This window comes from Castor canadensis, chromosome 17, assembly GCF_047511655.1.
Source record: "Castor canadensis chromosome 17, mCasCan1.hap1v2, whole genome shotgun sequence".
Taxonomy (NCBI): domain Eukaryota; kingdom Metazoa; phylum Chordata; class Mammalia; order Rodentia; family Castoridae; genus Castor; species Castor canadensis.
In genome coordinates this window covers 20,509,366-20,528,150 of record NC_133402.1, presented here as the reverse complement: position 1 = coordinate 20,528,150, position 18,785 = coordinate 20,509,366, and the positions used below count along the sequence as shown (strand labels likewise).

Sequence of the window (18,785 nt, the reverse complement as noted above, 5' to 3'; positions counted from 1 at the left end):
CTATCTTTTTTATTATGGCCAGCCTAGTATGGTGAAGTGACCTGGGGCTGCTTTTAAGATCTTCTTTTTGACATTAGTTTTAATTAATTTGGTTTTGGTATAGTTTTTTTTTGTTTGTTTTGCTTTCTTCTTTTCTTTCTTTTTTTTGGTGGACTTTGAACTCAGGGCTTTGCATTTGCAAAGCAGGTGCTCTACCCCTTGAACCACACCTCCAGTCCACTTTGCTCTGGTTATTTTGGAGATGGGGGTCTCCTGAACTATTTGCCCTAACTTGCCTCAAACCATGATCCTCCCAATCTCAGCCTCCCAAGTAGCTAGGATTACAGGTGTGAGTCACTGGTACCTGATTTCCTTTGTTTCTTATACTTGATGTTTGCTTAGTTTTTTGAATCTGGGTGTCTATAGTTTTCATCTATTTGGGAAATTTTCACACATAATTTATTAAAATCTTTTCTCTATCTTCTCCTTCTTTCAGGGTCTCATTGGACTACTTGAAGTGTCCCATAGCTAGCTAATGTCTGTTCATTTCTTTTCAGTCTCCGCTCCTCATGGGTTTTATGCAGGGTTATTTCCATTGTTGGATCTTCAAGTTCACTGATACTCTCTTTTGTGAGTCTAATCTGCTTTTAACCCTATGCAGTGCAGTTTTCATCTCAGTCATATTAGTTTTCATATTTAGATGTTAGATTTTGTTTTTTGTTATATCTTCCCTGTTTCTACTTAACTTTTCATCTTCTCTTTAGCATCTTGTGCATATGGAATATACTTATCATAACTGCTTTAATTTTCTTATCTATGAATTCTGTCATGTCATTCACTGGTCAATTTTGATTGATTTTACCCATTAATATTATTATTATGTTTTTCCGTTAGTTTGCATGCATGGTAATGCTTGAGATTGGTTAGTAGATATTGTGAATTTTATTTTGATGCATCCTAGGTATTTTTATGTTTCTTTAAGTGCTGGTGAGCTTTAATATGCAATACAATATTAAGTGACTTGGAAACACTACAGTCCTTCTGAGTCTTGTTTTGAAAGTTTGTTTGGCTGGACCAGAGTTGTGTTTAATCTAGGACTAATTTGGTTCTACCACTGAGGCAAAGCATTTCTGAGTATTCTCCCTGATCATCTGTGAATAATTAAGTTTTCCATCAGAGGTAGAGGGCAAGAATACCTCTGGTCCTGTGTTTTCCTCTAGTTGCTTTGGGTGAGGCTTTCCACTGTCTTGGGCAGTTCACACATGTATGTGATAATCTGTGCCCAGCTGAAGACCTGAGGGCCCCTCTGCAGGTCTTTGGACTTCAGTCTGTGCAGCTCTGTACAGCACTGTGCCCTACAAACTCTACATTCCTTGGCATCCTCAGCCCTGGCTCTGTCTTCTCACTCAAGGGGATGCCAGCTTGAGTCTGAGTTCTGCCTCTTTGTACTGCAGCCTGGAATTTTTGTCTACACTGATTCAGGGCCGTTGTAGCACTCGCCCCATTTGTCTCTCTTTTCTCACAGATCTTCTGTAATCCCATGTCCAATATCTTCAAAGGTGTTGTTTTATATATATTCTGTTTCAGGCAGAAGGGTATATCCAGATCCTATTATCTATTTTATTTAAAATTTAAAAAAACCAACACTGCCTCATTAAAAAAATTTAGGCATAAAGTTTTTAAATCATCTATTTCCATTGTTTTATGATGAAATTTATAGGAGTCTAGTCTCACTCATCTGTGTTTTCTAATTTACAACATGTTTTGTAATTTTGGATTATAAACTTATTACAATGGACATTTAATTGATGAGAACTCTGTAAGACCTGGGTTTAGTGAATTTACCTCCAGATCACTTTATCTTTGCTTCTTTGCAGTGACTCTTTCTGTGTTACTCCTTGTTTGGTATTCCTGGATTGTAAAAGTGGTGTATAGTCAAATACCAAAGACATTTGAGAATAGGTTTTCATTATTGATTATAATGGAAGTCTTTTTCTTTATTTTTGTGGTACTGGGGCTTGACCTCAGGGCCTACACCTTGAGTCACTCCACCAGCCCGTTTTTTTTGTGATAGGTGTTTTTGAGATAAAGTCTCAAGAACAATTTGCCTGGCTTCGAACCATAATCATCCTGATCTCTACCTCCTGAGTAGCTAGGATCATAGGTATGAGCCACCAGCACCCAGCATTTTTTTTCCTTGACCCAGAATTCAGGTAAAGTTATACAAATTTTAATGTTTCTCTGTACTTAGAGGTGGACTTCTTCCTGTTCTATTACAGATTAGTCAGGGTTCTTCAGAGAAGTAGAATCAGGAGAGAATTAGGAGAGAGGGAGAGGGAGAGACTGACACAGAAGTTTGTTGTGAGGATATAGATTCATTCATTTGGGAGCTGAAAAATCCCAAAGTCTGCTGTCTGTAAACCGGAGACCCAGGTAAGTCAGTGATATGATTCATTCTGAGTCTGAAGGCCTGAGAACGAGGAGAGCCAGTGATGTAAATACTGTTTTGAAGGTGGGAGATGAGATGGCCCAGTTCAGATAAGCAGGAAACGAAAGCAGAAGATCCTCCTTCCACCATCTTTGTTCTATTCAGGTGCACAAAGGATTGGCTGAAGTCCATGCAGCCGGGGAAGACCACATAACTTACTGAGTCAACCAGTTAAAATGCTAGTCTCAGCTGGGCACAGTGGCACACATCCCTGCACTCATAGTGACACCCTGTCTCAAAAGAAAGGGAGAAAGGGAAAAAAGTTAATTTCATCCAGAAACACCCTTGCAGACACATCTTAAAATAATGTTTAATATGGACACTCTGTGGCTAGTCAAACTGATAAATAAAACTGCCACGACTTTCAGGGTGGATAAAGAACCTTAAATGTCAGGCTGATGTGAAAGTTTCAGCTCCCCAGGGACAAGACTGACTCTTATATCTGCTTGGAATTAGAGCCCAAGTCCCCAAGACTGCCATGTTCCACTAAGACTAAATCCCCATCGTGGCCAAAGTGTTAATTCATGGGCTAAGATCACTGGTTTTCTGTTTTTAAGAGCTCAATTGTGCATGAAATTCTTCTATAAGCAGAATATCTGGGGATTGGAGACATGGCTCAAGTGGTAGAGCGCTTACCTAGTGAGCACAAGGCCCTGAGTTCAAACCCCAGTACCACCAGGAAAAAAAAAGAAGAAGAAAGGAAGAATGTCTGTTATATTTATCCAGAATTTCTCTGTGGTAGAGTATATACCACAGGTAGCTGGTGCCAAGGAAGCCACCACTGAAGAAAAGCCAGAATGTGTTGAGTTCCGTGCTGTCGCTCACACTGTGGATGCTTGGCTCATTTTTCCCATTTGGCCCAACTTCCCTGAAGACGCCACCTTTCAACAAATCTCAATTTTTACCTTATCACTTCAATTAAGCACATTACATGCCTCAATTGGCTGAAGAGGATTAGCGCGACTTCCATCTTGCTTTTGGGGTACCTTTTGCTGTTTGGGAGGCACAGTTTCACAACACAAATGGCAGGAAAGCGCTCAGCAGATCACACAACGATTTCAGCACAACTGATGATCTAAACTCACTGAGAGGTTCTTCTCATCCATTGAGCTGTGTGATGCACACATGTGGGGATTAACAAATTTTGGTTTTGAAATTTCTTTTGATTTTTTAAATTAATTTACTTTGTGCTTGTTCAAAACTGTTTGTAATAAATCCACAAATGAAGCAGCTTTTGTAATTTGTTTTTCCATTCCTGTTTTTCTTTTTTTTCTCCTCTCTTTCAAACAGAGTCTTGCTGTATAGCACAGGCTATCCTAGAACTCGCAATCCTCCTGCCTCAACCTCCTGAGTGCTGGGATTACAGGCATGCACTGCCATGCCTGATCTGTTTACTTCTTAATCTGGCATCATCAGACTTGCATCTGTGTCATACTTCACTGAAGCTCTTCTTGCTAGGCTGTGACAACCAAGAGGCAATGGCCAGGTTCTGTGGACACTGTTCTAACCACTTTATTTAAACCACATTACCTCAAGTGGCTTACTCTCTAAAGGTGCTTGATTCTGTAAAGTAAGTCGTCCCAGGGTCAGTTTGACAACTCAGGTCCATTGAGGAATTGTGTTATTTTTTTTCTGTCCCTTCATTCTACTTTGCTCTCCCTTGTATGTCAATGATGTTTTTCACCTCATTGTCACCTAATGGCTGTCCCCATAACCACACCAAAGAAGCAAAAAGTGGCAAGTAATACAGAACTTCTTCCTCACAGGCCTCTCTCATCAAGTAGGAAAATATTTCCAGAAATGCCACACGATGGTTCTTCCTTGCCCTAAACCCATGTGCCTGTCAGTAAAGCAACACTGGACTGAGGAGACAGCAGGGTAATCACTGAGCCTGGGGTTCTGTTGACAAGCAGGATGCATTGTAGACACCAAGACCCCTGCCCTGGAGGAGTGAACTTTCTGGGGGAGGAGACAGAAATGCACACTTTGTAGTTACACTAGGGGGAAAAGCCATAAACCCCATCTTGTCTATACCAAGTCCTCATTTCTGTCCCTGAGGAAACAATCTCGGGGGTGAACTGCTCTCATCCTACAGAACAGAACACCTGTTGTAAACAGGCCCCTTCCTCAGGGCACTTTATGCTGCTGCCATCTGGTACTAAACAGTCCCCTGGCTCAACCCAGCCCCAAACTGCAGAGCCTCCTAAGGAAAGCTGTCAGCTTTTGCTTGCTTATTTGGTCTTTGGTTGAGCATCATAGTGTAGTATCAACCTTCGAAAGGAGGGTGACTTAAGACAAATCCCTAATGTGTAAATCTGAAGCAGAAAAAAATCACCCAGATAACCAAGTTTATGTGAAAGTGACTAGATTAAGTTTCCTAAATACAGGGATGAACAAATTGAGAATTCACATTTTTGCGTCTCTGACTTTGTGTGACTCTGAAATTTGCATCTGCCCCCCACGTCTGTTTGTGCTTCTGTTGCCTCTGACAGACAAAAGAGGCACCTGGAGGACAGACAACTTGCTTTGTGCATTTCGGAAACATCTCTTCCCACCCTTTCACCTTTTTAGAACAAAACCTGAAGCTTAATAGGTGCTCTGCTAAACTGCTTGTTTAGGTGTTTTTTGTTTTTTGGGGAGTTTTTTGCAGTACTGGGATTTGAACCCAGGGCCTCACCCTTGCTAGGCAGGCAGTCTACTACTTGAGCCACTCTGCCAACCCCAAACTGCCTATTTAATACAAAATTGAGAGAGCAAAGGAGCTTACTACAATAGGAGGATACAAGTCTGGCAGATTTTTAAAACCAAACCTATTTGATTGGACCCTGATTAAAGGAAAGAGAGAGAGAGAGAGAGAGAGAGAGAGAGAGAGAATGAAAGCATCTCTGCAGACAGCAGAGATCCCAGCACCAAGTCAAAAGGAACCGACCTAATCAAAAAGCCAGCCGGGCTCCACCTGACTCCTCCTGCAGCTGAGGGGTGGGGAGGAGACATGAAGATTTGACTGGAATCCGCAGCTTCCAGCTCCTCACCTCTGCACACCCACTGCTGCTCTGTGAAGAGGCTGGGAGCTGTGGGGAAGGGAGGCGCCAGGCTGGGCTTTCCAGAACGAGGCAGTATGGTGTGATCTCAAACGCTCAAACGCCCCTCAATTACTGGGGCAACGGTGGTGACCCTTGAGTTATTCACAAAGGCTGGAATTCAAATGAGGCTGGCATGGCTCCAAGTCACAGCAGCTTGGGAGGAAAGAGACAGGAATATTGACTGTTCATCAAGATCCTCGCGTGCGTGGACTAGGGGTTCTCCATCTGCATCCCTCCCTCTGTCACTGGGGGGTGGGGGTGGGGGCTGAAGTTGGGCAGATTTGTCTATCACATGATGGGGACCTGTGTCATGTGATGGCCCCGGTGATGTTGGAGACAGCATGTGACTCCCAGGGCTACGTGGGCTCAAAAACAATTTAAATACAAAAACACAAGCAGGTTCCCCTCCTCTCCTTTGCCTTTTGGTCTGGCTCTCCCTACCTATGGGGTGGTGCCTGACTGAATGGAAAATCCACCGTTTTGCAGCCCCTAACCTGTGAGCGCCAGGGGACCTGGAGACTAGGCCCCTCTGCTGGGGGCCCCCAGGAATCGGGTCCCATCATTTTGCAACCCACTGACAGCCAGCCTGGTAAGTTGCTGAGCACTTTGAGCAATTATGGGCGAGGATGTCCTCAAGTGCCTCATTAGCACACGCAGAGCACCCCTGGGGACACGTTGGAGGGACTGGAGGGACTGCCGGCCCTGGAGCTGTTCTGCTGGTGCAGGTGCAGGAACGTCGCCTCTCTGTCCTCTGTCCCCAGCCTGGCCCTTGGCTGGCTGCCTCTTCTGCGCCTTTCCACCTCTCTCCTTCTCCCTCTCTGCTCTCCCCTCTTCTTTTCTCTTTTCATTCACTCCCACTTTTTCTGTTTCACACTAATTTTTTTAAAAGAGTTCCTCTTGCCTTTCTTTCTTTAAAAAAAAAAATTTTTTTTTTTTGCATACCTAGGTCTTATGTTCTTTCTGTCCAGAAATGCAAAGGCCAGCATCTAAGGACTTGGTGACTGAAAATGTATTTCTCCATTTTTTTCTCTTCACTCAGACTATGTAGATGGCCAGTCCCGTGCAGGGTGTGGGGAGTGCGTGCGTGTTAAGGGACATGGATCTGTTTCTTGTGGCCATCAGAACTACTTCTTGAAGGTTGTCTGTTGGCTCCAGGTGCCAGTTCAGTTAGGAGAGCATCAAGTGATAGCAGGCACAGTGACAGCCATCAGGGGGACAGTGCTCCCTGACCACCAAAGTCTGACTCTGTAAGAGACATGAGTCTGAGCAGGAGTGTCCTCCAGGTGCTACAAGGCAGCTCAGAGCTGGCTCAGAATCTGAGGCCACACCTTTGTTTGCAGAGAGAGGCAGAGGGCTGGCTGAGAATCCAGGAAAGCTAGTGGTAAATTCCATCATGGCATCGTCTGTAGGCACAGAGGAAGCAGATGCGGGCAGCGCTGGCAGCCTCTGGGCTACTGTCATCCAGGGGAGCAGACAGCTGTTCCACATGGAACAGTTAACAATTACAGATCACAGTCCGTTGTCCAGCAACGCAGGGAGAGGATGCTGTTTTTAGCCCACTTCAGAGATGGGGAACTGAGGCACAGAGTGGTGAGTTAGGTCACTTGCTTTTAAGGTCACTTAACCAGTAAGATATAGAGCTGGGATTCGGGCCCCGGCAGGTTTTCTCCAGAGCCTACAGAGTTAACCACCATGGTAACCTGCCTCAAAAAACAGCAATCCAAGTTACCATGTGACAGGTACTGTGCAGCTTTGGGGTACATTTGTGAAAAAAAATGCATCCTGTTCTTGTGGCATTTATTAAATGAATCACCACACAAGACAATAGATTGTTTCAAATTAGGGTATTTGCTAAGAAGAAAAACACTAAGGTATTGGTTGAACAGCAGATAATCTTCAGCTGGGGGGAAGGGTGGGTCACGGGAGGCTTCTGATGATGTAATGTACTTCGGATTTGAGACAGGAGGAAGAGCCACTAGGGCCAAGAGCCAACGGGAATGGCCTGGGCAAAGGCCGCAGGTGGGGATGGGCTAGGGTACCTGAGGAGCAGAAAAGGCTGGTATGATCAGGGTGTGAGTGACCATACTGGGTTGCAGGTGCTCTGCAGGCCTTGCTCTGTGACTTAGGCTTCACTCCAGGAATGACGGGTAATCATGAAAGCGCTTGGATTTGCACTATGAACGAGTCTTCCTCCAGAAGTGCACCAACTTGTGTTGCACTGCAGACAACCTTGGAATCAGTGGCTTAAAACAACAGTCATTTGTAGCACCCTCTAATAGTGGGCAGGTGTGGCTGGGGTCAATTCCCATAGTATATCTGCTGAAATACAATTCCTGCCTCAGTTCACTCTGAGCCAGTGTGTCAGCAGGCTGGCTGGGATGTTCTTGGATGGTCTTACTCAGGGTCTGTTGATTGGCACATGCACTTGAAATTGACCAGGCTGTGTATCTCTATTATCTGGCTGCCAGTCCAGTCTTAGGACAGTTGGGTTCCAAAAGCAGCAAGACAGGGCAAACCCCAGGGCACAAGCCCTTCTCAGGTGTCTACTTTCATTGTGTCACCAGTGCCCCACTGGCCAGGACAAGTTCCATAGTCAAGCCCAGGTTTAAGGGCAGAGAAATACCCCTCTTAAAGGGAGAAGCTACAAAATGTGTGTCAATTTTCTTTCTGGATACTGTGTCCTTCTAATGTTGAGAGGAACTGAAAATTAAGAGGAAATTTGGAGTCAGCTTTGGAATTAGAGATGAGCCTATCCCTGGTTATGTCAGCCTTTTTTTTTTTCTTCTTTCTTTCTTTCTCTTCCTGGTAATGGAGTTTGAACTCAGGACCTATAATCAGGGCTTGCCTGGCAGGCGCTGTACCACTTGAGCCACATCCCAGCCAGTCAAACTTTGTTTTCTGCTTAGAACAATCAGAGGTCTGAGCATCCAGTTAGGACATGGATCAGGACACTTAGAATAAGGTAGACATGAAGTAGTAAAGTCTCCTCTTCTCAAAGAATTATTTGAAAATATCTTGGAGCCCAGGAAGACTTTCGAGATTGTTACCCTGTAATGAAATTTAGACCATATGGAATTGAGTGTGCTTAAGTGTTCTAGCCATGGCAACCAAATGTGCAAAGGCCCTGGGGCAAGAAGTATATGAGGTTTTTGGTTTTTGGTGGGGGGGAAATAGAAGGGAGGCAATTTAGTTCGGTGTAATTGCCATGGTGGTAGAAAGGAAGTGAACAGATTAGGAAAATATTAAAGAAGTAGAAACAAAAGGTTTTACTGATGAGTTAGATGTAGGAGTCAAAGGAAAAGGATAGATTGCAGATCTCTACTTGGGCGGTACTGTTTACTAAGGTGGCAAAGTAGGAGACAAGAGGGTGGGAGGAAACCAGGCTTCCACCCCGACCCCATTATATTTGACTTCCCTAACAAGGCACATGATAGACTGTGGGATGCCCTCAGAAAGGCTTAGACATAATACGTAAATTTGGAAGGTTAGTGGAGGTCACTTAGTGAGAGTATAAAGGCAGAAAAAAAAAGCAGGGGACTAGACTAGAGCCCCAGGCTGCTTCAGCTTTTGGAAATCAGATAAAGGAGGCACTGTGAAGGAGAGTGAAAGAGGAAGCAGAAAGTCAGGGTGTGGCTCCACGAAGCCACTGAAGGAGGAAGTGGCGACTGGGTCATGCATTGCTGAGACGTTGGGGAAAGTGGTTCTGCTGCAGAGAGGGAAATGAGCATGCTACGAAGCTGCTGGGCGAAGCAGAGTGCTTATTAAGAACAGAGAGGGCTGGGGCCATAGCTCAAGTGACAGAGTGCCTGCCTATTCCAAGAACAGAGAGCATGAAGCCGGCATGGTCGTGTACTGTTGTAATCCCAGCACTCAGGAGGCTGAGGCAGGAGGGTCTCGAGTTCAAGGCCAGCCTGGGCTAAACACCAGCGAGCATGTATTTAAAACTGTACACTTTTCTCCTGTAACCTTTAAGTGCAGAGGGCAGTCATGTTGAAGTGGGATAAATGGGATCTGCACAGGTACCATTAGAAAGGTGAGGGCAGATTCGAAGCTGGTCCTGAGTGGGAATGCATCTGGGAAGAAGGATGAAGGATGAGTAAATGAGGGTCTCAATGGAACAGAAGCCAGGGTGGTGAGGAGAAAGAGCTGCATTTTTCTGGAGGCGGGGAATAGGGTCTCCAACTTGTGATCCTCCTGCCTTAGCCTCCCAAATGCTGGGATTGCAGGTGTGCACCACCACACCCAGCCAAAACCCTGCATTCTTGGAGGTAGCCTAGAGTCACACCACTGAGGAGCAATATTAGCAGAGTCAGCTTTCCTTAGGAACTTACCAGCGATGCAGACCACCCCAGACCTTCTGGATCCAAATTCACATTTTAACAGGATCCTCTGGTGATTCTGTGATTCATATGCGCACCGGAGACTCCAATCTGGGTTGGCTTGTTGAAAGCAGTGATACTATTCTGGGCAAGATGAGACGATAACAAACCCCAAAATGTCATGCCCACATCTGTATTTTTTCCCCTTTCAAAAACAAATCTTGATTTAGCCAAAGTTCCTCCCCACCCTGCTCCTGCTTCTGGTTTTCTTTTTTATTATGCAAAATTTCAAATATATAAAATAAAATTTAGTGAAGTCTAGCACACCATTATTATCTTCAAAGCCGGTCTTGTTTTCTCTCCCATCCCTCCCATGCAGGACTATTTTGAGTGAAATCTGAGATATGGTATATTTCATATATAAATTTTATTAACTACCTGTGAAAGACAAGGACCTCCTTTGGATTTTATTTTTTTTTTCTTTTTGCCCTTGGTAGGCAGGTGTTCTACCACTTGAGCCCAAACTTCAGCCCCATGTTCATGACTTTTTCTTGGAATTTTGTGTTAAAGGAAGCAAAATCATTTGTCCTATAGATTTTCCCAGTCTGGATTGTGTCAGTTACGTAATGATGGTGTCATTTGATACATTCCTGTCCTTGGTATTTTCTATTAACTGGTAATAAGATGTAAAGCACATTGCTTTAAAAAAAAAAAAGCTTTTTAAATGAAAGATAGCATACAGAATGCATGCGTGAAGTGTATACAGCCTGAAGAATGAAACTGCTGGTGTTACAAGCACCGCGTACTTTAGAAGGTTCCCCTCTAGCATCTCTCACGCTCCCCCACAGATTATCTTGACTTTTGTAATCATTTTTCTACCTTTTTAAAATAGTTTTATTACATCCTACATATTCCTAATCAATATCTTATTTAAATCTTTCTTTTTTTGTTTTTGGAAATATGGGGTTTGACCTCAGGACCTCATGGCTCTACCACTTGAGCCAACCACTTTGCAACCTTTTGAGTCACATGTAAGTATAATCCTACTAATCATGACTTGTATTTCTCACTTTTATTTTTGAGATCCCTCCATGTCTATGTAAGCAGCTGTGCAGTTCATCCATTTTCACTAGTATATAGTAATCCACTGGGCACATAGGCTACAATGTATCACTTTGCCCTAGAATGGCATTTGAAATTTTTCCCCCAGTTCCCAGGTATTAGGAATAACGCTATTATGAACATTCAGTGTGTCTTATTGTGCACTTGTGCAAGGACTTCCGAGGCTACGCACATACAGGGGCAGTGCTGGATCACAGGGGTGTGTAAGAAAAAGTCCCGCAGTTTTCTGTTTGTTGCTTTTGTTTCTTTCCAGTCCTTTGTCTTTTCATTTCTCTTTCTCTTGTCTCAGTGTACCAGCTGAAACTTCTGATACCGTGTGACAGAAATGAAGAACACAGCCATCCTTGTCTCATTCTGGTCTTAGAAGGAAGGATTTCGGCATTGCACAATTAAGTAGCACATTTGCCAAGGGTCTTTTTTTTTTTTTTTAAGAGTTTCAGGGTTTTTTTTGTTTGTTTGTTTGTTTTTTCGTCAGGTTAAGAAAATTCCTCCAAACAGGGTATCAGTGACTCACTCCTGTAATCCTAGCTTGGGAGGCTGAGATTGGGAGGGCCAAGGTTCAAAGCCAGCCTGGGCAAATAGTTCTTGAGACCCCCCCCATCTCCAAAATAACCAGAGCAATATGGACTGGAGGTGTGGCTCAAGTGGTAGAGCACCTGCTTTGCAAGCAAAAAGCCCTGAGTTCAAATCCAAGTCCCCCCCAAAAAAAAGAAAGAAAAGGAAATTCCTCCCTATTTCTCCTTTGCTCACATATTTGTTCTGCTTTGATCATGAGTAGTTTTTAAATTTTACCAAATACTCTTTGTGTCTTTGAGATACTAAAATGATTTTTCTACTCTATTTGTTTAGGGTAGTGTACTGTTAACTTTCTAATGTTAAACCAGTCTTGCATTCCTGAAATGCAATTTTGTCATGATGATGTAATATCTTTTTATATAATTAGATGTAAGTGAACTTATATTTTTATGTTATACCTCTAGATTTAAGCTGCCTTGTATGTATTTTTGATTTTTACCTCTGCATTCACGAGAGGAAATACTCCTGTAACTTTCCTTTCTCATGATGACCTTCTGGGATTTTGGTGATTAGCTTGTGCCGTGTTCATCAAATGTGTTAAGAAGTGTTTGCTGTTTTATAGTTTCCTTGAAAGACTTTGTATAAGATTGATTTCACTTCCTCCTCCACTAACTAGAATTCCTTGTGAAGCCATCTGGGTTTAGTGTTCTCTTCTAGGAAAAATTGTTAACATGGATTTGTTCTCCTTAACATAACAGCTGTAAGACTCAAGATTTCCACCTGGTTTTGTATGTGTAACTTTTGATAAGTTGTTTGTTCTAGGCATTTGCCCATTGCATCGAAATTCTGTTATTTTCTTAAAGTCACTCACAGTATCTTAGTGTTTTTTCATATCTGTTGGCTTTGTAGTAATGGTCCTTTGATCTACCCTGGCATTTTTCTAGATCAGTTTTGATTCATTTTTTCCTAAGCTTCTTTGAAGAACCAACTCTTGACTTCCATGCTTGTTTTCTATTTTACCAGTTTCTTGACATTTTTACTTACTTTCTTCTAGTTTCTTTGAGTTTAATTTACTGTTTTCCTTCTTAAATTTCTATGGGTGCTTAGAGCATTGACTCTTTCAGCCTTTCTTCTTTTCTAATGGTATGTGTGTAAAAATTATAAATTCCTCTAATTGTGGCTTCAGCTGGATACCATACTTGGGCATGTAATATTTTTTTTATTACCATTTAGTTCAGAATATGTCATAATTTCTGTTAGAAAAAATGCTTAAAATGTATTGCTTCACTTCTAAAACATGGAGATAGTAGCCTTTTTCTTATTAATTTATAGCCTATTTGACTATATACCATGTGTTCCCTTCTTAGATGTTTTGGGGATTTTCTTCTTGATCCACATATGGTCAGTTTATGCAAACTGGTCACATGCACTTGAAAACCATGTATATTCTGCAATTTTGGGGCACAAGGTTTTATATCTGTCCAGACAAATTTTTGAATCATGTTGTGCAGGTCTTTGTTCTTGACTTTATTCTTTTCCTGACTTTTTCTTTTCTCTTCATCTGTTTGTTTTCTCAGCATAGAAAGAAACGTGTTAAAATCTTTCCCTATAATTGAATATTTATCCATTAGTCCTTTGAGCCTCACAATACAGGGGTTCTTAAACATTCTGACAGTCTCATTAAATCTGTGAGGCTGGGCATTGTGTTGTCCAGAACTTTGGAGATCAAGGCAGAAGGATCACAAGTTTGAAGTCAGCCCAGGCTGCAGAGAGAGATCTTGTCTCAAAAAAATAAAAAATCAAGTCATTGAATATATGTATCCCTTCTTAAAGTATATGAATGCATATAGTACATGGGATTATAAAAGAAACAAATTTTAGCTGGTGCAGTGACTCACGCCTGTAATCCTAACTACTTAGGAGGCTGAGATTGGGAGGATCACAGATCCTAGACTATTTGCCTGAAGGTGTGGCTCAAGCAGTAGAGTGCCTACTTTGTAAATATGAAGCCTTGAATTCAAACCCCAGTTCCCCTCTCCCCCCCAAAAATTAAAAGAAACAAATTTTACTGAAATACATTCATCAAAATATTTTTAAAGAAAATTAGTAATATACAAATCCATATGTTTCTTTTTCTGGCAGTCACTGGGGTTTGAACTCAGGGTGCTCTACTACTTGAGCCATTCCAGCCCTGTTTTGTGTGTGTGTGTGTGTGTGTGTTGGGTTTTTTCAAGCTAGGATCTTTCAAACTATTTGACCAGGCTTGCTTCAAGTCGTGATCCTCCTGATCTCTGCCTTCATCTGGAAGGTTGGGCTCTGCCAAATGCCTTGGTGGCCTCTGTGGCTTCCTTCCTATTCCTGATCTTGACCTCACTCTTCCTTCCTGCTTCAGTACCTCTCCGATGTCTTCAAAGAGGTGTGCGTGTGTGCGTGTGTGTGAGACAGCTTGTTCAGCTCCGCTGTTGCTTCTCAAGGGGAAATGAATCTGAAAGAATTTAAAACTGTGTTTCAGCTCTTAGAAAAAAATGTATCCAAGTGCAGTATGCAAACACAGAAATGCACAAATCACCAGAGTGGGAAAATACAGTTGCAAGACAAACACTCTGGTTGTTTCAGTTTAAAATTTTGTATAGCTGGGCATGATGGTGCATGTCTTTAGTCCTAGCAATTGGAAGCTGAGGCAGCAGGATTGTGAGTTCAAGGCCAGCCTGGGCCTTCAGCCCTGTCTCAAAAATGAACAAGCAGAAATAAATAAATACATACAAGATAGGGGAGGATATTCCCTGTTTATATGCAAATACTTTGCCATTTATATAATGGACTCAAGTATCCATGGATTTTGTTATCCTGGGATGGGGGCTGAAGCCAATGCCCTGCTGATACCAAGGGGTAGCTATGTTTATATAACGAAGTTACCCAGTAACTTTGCCAGACACGCACCACTAGGAGCTCCTGTAGTCTTCCCAATACCCTTGTGAAGCAGACATTCATCTTAAGCCCATTGCACAGATGAAGAAACTAAGGCAAAGGAGACTAAGTAACCCACTAAGGGGTAGAGCTAAGATTTGGGATCCCAATGCTGGGCTCTAGTGTCTGCTTGCCTCTCACCATGCTAGGCCACCTCTCCTGTCCTCCAGCTCTGCGTGCTGAGAACATGAAGCCATTATTGTCCACATACTCCGCATGGTGAGTTCTGGAGATGTCAAAGGCCTCTGGTAGTGTCTGGGCTTTTTATGGCTCTGATCTAGCTGCTCTGCTAGGAATGACTGCAGGACACTGTCACTGGGCACATTGCATGTGGCCCAGTTCCTCAACAGTGCCTTCACCCTACCAGGTCCTGCATGTGTATGTGTTGACTAAATGTCGAATGACTTCAATCCCCACTGCTTCCTCAGGATAAGTTTTATCAGAATTCCCATTTTACTGGTTAGGCAACTGAGGCTCCTCGTGGTTAAATGACCCACCCAGGGTGTGGTGTGACACATGGACAGGAGAAGTGTGACCAGATTGCGGCAGATCCAAGCTGATCCATTGGGCTAAGGAAGGGGAGTAATGGAACTTCTGTCCACACCATTCTTATTTGTTTTCATTGCATGAGTGTTTTGTAATGTCCCGAATGTCACCACCATGGTACACATATTCAAACCATAAAAAAGTACATTTGTGTGGCAGGCGGCAGTGGCTCACACCTGTAATCCCAGCTACTTAGGAGGCAGAGATCAGGAGGATCCTGTTCAAAGCCAGCCCAAGCAAATAGTTCACAAGACCTTATCTCAAAAAAAAAAAAAAAAACCATCACAAAAAAAGGGCTGGTGGAGTGGCTCAAGGTGTAGGCCTTGAATTCAAGCCCCAGTACTGCAAAAAAAGTACAACTGTGGAGGCAGACTGCTGAAGTGAGTCTTCCAATGAATTTAGAAACCATTGTGCTAAACCACTGTTTTCTATTTTCTTTCAGAGACCATAGAATGGATCCATTTTTAGGTTTTTTAAAAAATGTATTTCAGAGATTTTTTAATTAATGTATCTTAATTATACAAAGGAGTTTCATTTGTGATATTTCCATACATGCATAAAATATGTTTTGATCAAAGTTTTGTTTTGTTTTTGTTTTGCAATGCTGGGGATAGAACCCAGAGCCTCCTGCATGTTAAACAAGTCCTCTACCATTGAGTCCAACCCCAACCCTATAGATTTTTTAAGTTACCATCAGAGCTCGCCTGTAATCCTAGCTACCCAGGAGGCAGAGATCAGGAGGATCGAAATTCGAAGCTAGCCCAGGAAAATAGTTCTTGAGATCCTATCTCAAAAAAAACAAACAAACAAAAAAAAAACCATCACAAAACAGGACTGGCAGAGTGGCTCAAATAGTAGATCGCCTCCCTAGCAAGCACGAGGCCCACAGTTCAAGCCCCAGTACTGCCAAAAGAGAATAAAATAAAATAAAATTACCATCAGACCTGGAGAAACAGTCTTGTAACTCTGACAGGGTTGTGTTTTCTTTAGTGGATCTAGGGGCTTACCGGTTACTACAGGTCTCACTCTCACAGAGGAGGTTGGAGAAGGTAAACAGAGAGTACATTCTCTTTGTCTCATGGAGTTAACCAGCTTCCATTATAAATGCAACAAGTATTAATTCTCTTCTCCCGCTGTCCGAGAACATTAGATGGAAGGAATTGCCCATTCATTGAGGCACAAGTCAATAAGGAGAGTAGACTAATGATAAGCCAGGGAACAATCAGAGACAGCGTAATAAATTATGTTCTGTCATATTGTAATTCTTACTAACTTGGCTGTCATTGGAGACATGTTTTTGTCTGGAGAATGGCAAGAAATGAAATTAGGCTGATACTGCAGACAAGGTAAAACTCCCAGAATGTGGGTGGACTGAAAGACTTTACAGAGAAGACTCTCGAATTGGATGATGAAGGGTGAGTTGAAGTTCACAGGGTGGTAAAGGGAGAAATGATGAAAGGATCAGAGGGGACAAGATGGGCACAGACAGAGACAGAAGATCAGTTCACTGTGGACAGCAGGTCATGTGGCGTGGCTGGAGCCTTCAGGGGATGTGTGTAAGAGAGAGTGCAGAGCTGGGCATGGTGGTGCACATCTGTAATCCCAGCACTCTGGAGGCAGAGGCAAGAGGATTACAAGTTTGAGGCCAGCCTGGGCTATCTAGTGAGACTGTCTCAAAACAATGACAAAAACCCAAGAAAATAAAAAGCGATGAAAGAAAGAAGAGAAGGAAGGAAGGAAGGGCAGGAAAGTGCTTGTAGGAAGGAAAGGTCAAAGAAGATGGGCAGGAGGCTAACATGGGTATTGAGAATTAGAAAATTGGACTGGATCTGGGCACCAGGGGCTCATGTCTGTAATCCTAGCTACTCAGGAGGCAGAGATCAGAAGGATCATGGTTCGAAGCCCTCTGGGCAAATAGTTCGTGAGACCCTATCTTGAAAAAACCAGTCACAAAAAAGAGCTGGTGGAGTGGCTTAAGTGGTAGAGTGTCTGCCTAAAGAGTTTGAGCCCGTAAGTTCAACACCGGTACTGCCAAAAAAGGAAAAAAAAAATCAAGTCTGGGATCAGATCCTGTCCTGTTAGTAGCTCCAGGACCATGAGCAAGTAAGTCTGCAAGCTTCACTTTCCCCATGTATTATAACAGTACCTAGCACTACCTTCTAAGACTTTTTGAAGTTCTTAGACTGCTGTCTGATCAGAGGGTCAGGATGCAGTAAATAGAAAATGTGGTGGTTGTTATTACTATTCTAGTAGAGGGACTGGATGATGGAATGGCTTATATACCACATCAAAGAGGTCAGGCGTGTGGTACACACCTGTAATCCCAGCATTTAGGAGGCTGATGAGGCCAGCCTGGGCTACAGAGTGATAAAACAGTCTTCATGTAGGTTAACACCTTCTACAACATAAAGGTTTTCCTGAATTTGAAATGGCAGAAAAGTTACCAAATACTGTTAGTTCTTCATGGCTCCAGAGTACAACCGAGTGAAGTTGGCCAGAGTACTTAAAGTTACCAGGATGGAGTTTAATCTTAGCTCCATCGTTTGAGCATGGCTGTTTATGTGTGTGAAGTTTGTTCTGTGGTTACTATTGTGTTGTGTTATGGCTCTGATTAACAAAAACAGGCGAATGACTAAAATGTGCTTCACTGAAGTGTAAAAACAGTGATAAAAATAGCAGTCCAACCCGTGCAAGGCAGAGCATAAGGAGTGAACAGGATTCCAGGATCTGTTGGGACCAGAGCTTCTGCAAGTGCTACGTGATGATGTCACCCAAGCAGCTGAAAGGGAAAGTGTGAACGGAAACGGGGCTGAACAGCTGAAGACGGGAGACTCAGGCCCTCTGCCTCCAATGCAAACTCCACTCGAGAATTTGTCAGAAGCTTCATGCCACTGTTAGAGACACCAAAGACGATTACCTGGATATCAACCTGTGTTTTTCTTGAACAAAGCACAAAATAAGCTGCAATATAGCCCAGCAGTAGAGCACTTGCCTAGCCGTGTGCAAGCCTCTCAGTTCCAGCCCCAGCACCAAGAGGAAAAAAAAAAAATGTTGAGTTTGCAGTTTAGTAAACATTGAAAATTCAAAATATAGTTTTAAAAACTATTTTCTAGTGTAACTTTGATTGATTTTTCTTTCTAAATGTAAAGAGGTCAGGGCTGGGGAGTGGCTGAAGTGGTAGAGCGCCTGCCTAGCAAGCACAGGGTCCTGAGTTCAAACCCCAGTATCACAAAAAGAAAAAGAAAAGAAAAGAAAAAGAAAACCCTGTGTTTAAATGCAAAGAGGTCAAAACAGCAGCAAAGTGAGATCTTCTCAACATGCCTGTAAAACCATCCCTGGATTTAGAACACACGACATGTTGGACAGAGAGCAAAGTTGACCCTACCACGAGGAAGGGCCAGGTTCCTTGCCACAGGGCACAGGTACACACAGCTATGGGGCCGCTGCTAGCCTCACGATATTGTGTTGTATAACTGAGTGAAACCACAGGTGGAAAAAGTCTGACCCAGCTCTTTATAACTGTGTATAAATGAGAACCACACGCTTGGTAATTCTGAGGTGTGCTTATCACTGGGAACCAAAATTCAGATGCTTTCTTTTTTTGGTGGCAGTGGTGGTAGTGGAGTTTGAACTCAGGACCTTGTGTTTGCTAGGCATGTACTCTACACTTAAGCCATGCTCCCCTCCCCCAGCCTTTTTTGCTCTATTTTTTGGATAGGGTCTCAAATTTTTGCCCAGGGCCAGCCTTGGATCATGATCCTCCTA

The 18,785-nt window shown here is 43.0% G+C and overlaps 1 protein-coding gene across 5 annotated transcripts in view; it reads left to right on the top strand.

The window, feature by feature from the left end:
* The first annotated feature begins 5,897 nt into the window (after positions 1-5,897).
* The window catches only part of Tnrc6a (trinucleotide repeat containing adaptor 6A), a 173,173-nt gene continuing 160,285 nt past the window's right edge, over positions 5,898-18,785 (top strand). For 2 of the 5 annotated variants that reach the window (XM_074060202.1, XM_074060200.1), the window contains exon 1: positions 5,898-6,139. The gene's annotated coding sequence lies outside the window, so the exon portion shown is untranslated. The remainder of the gene's footprint in view (positions 6,140-18,785) is intronic. The other 3 variants (XM_074060199.1, XM_074060198.1, XM_074060201.1) reach the window with 2 other exon arrangements.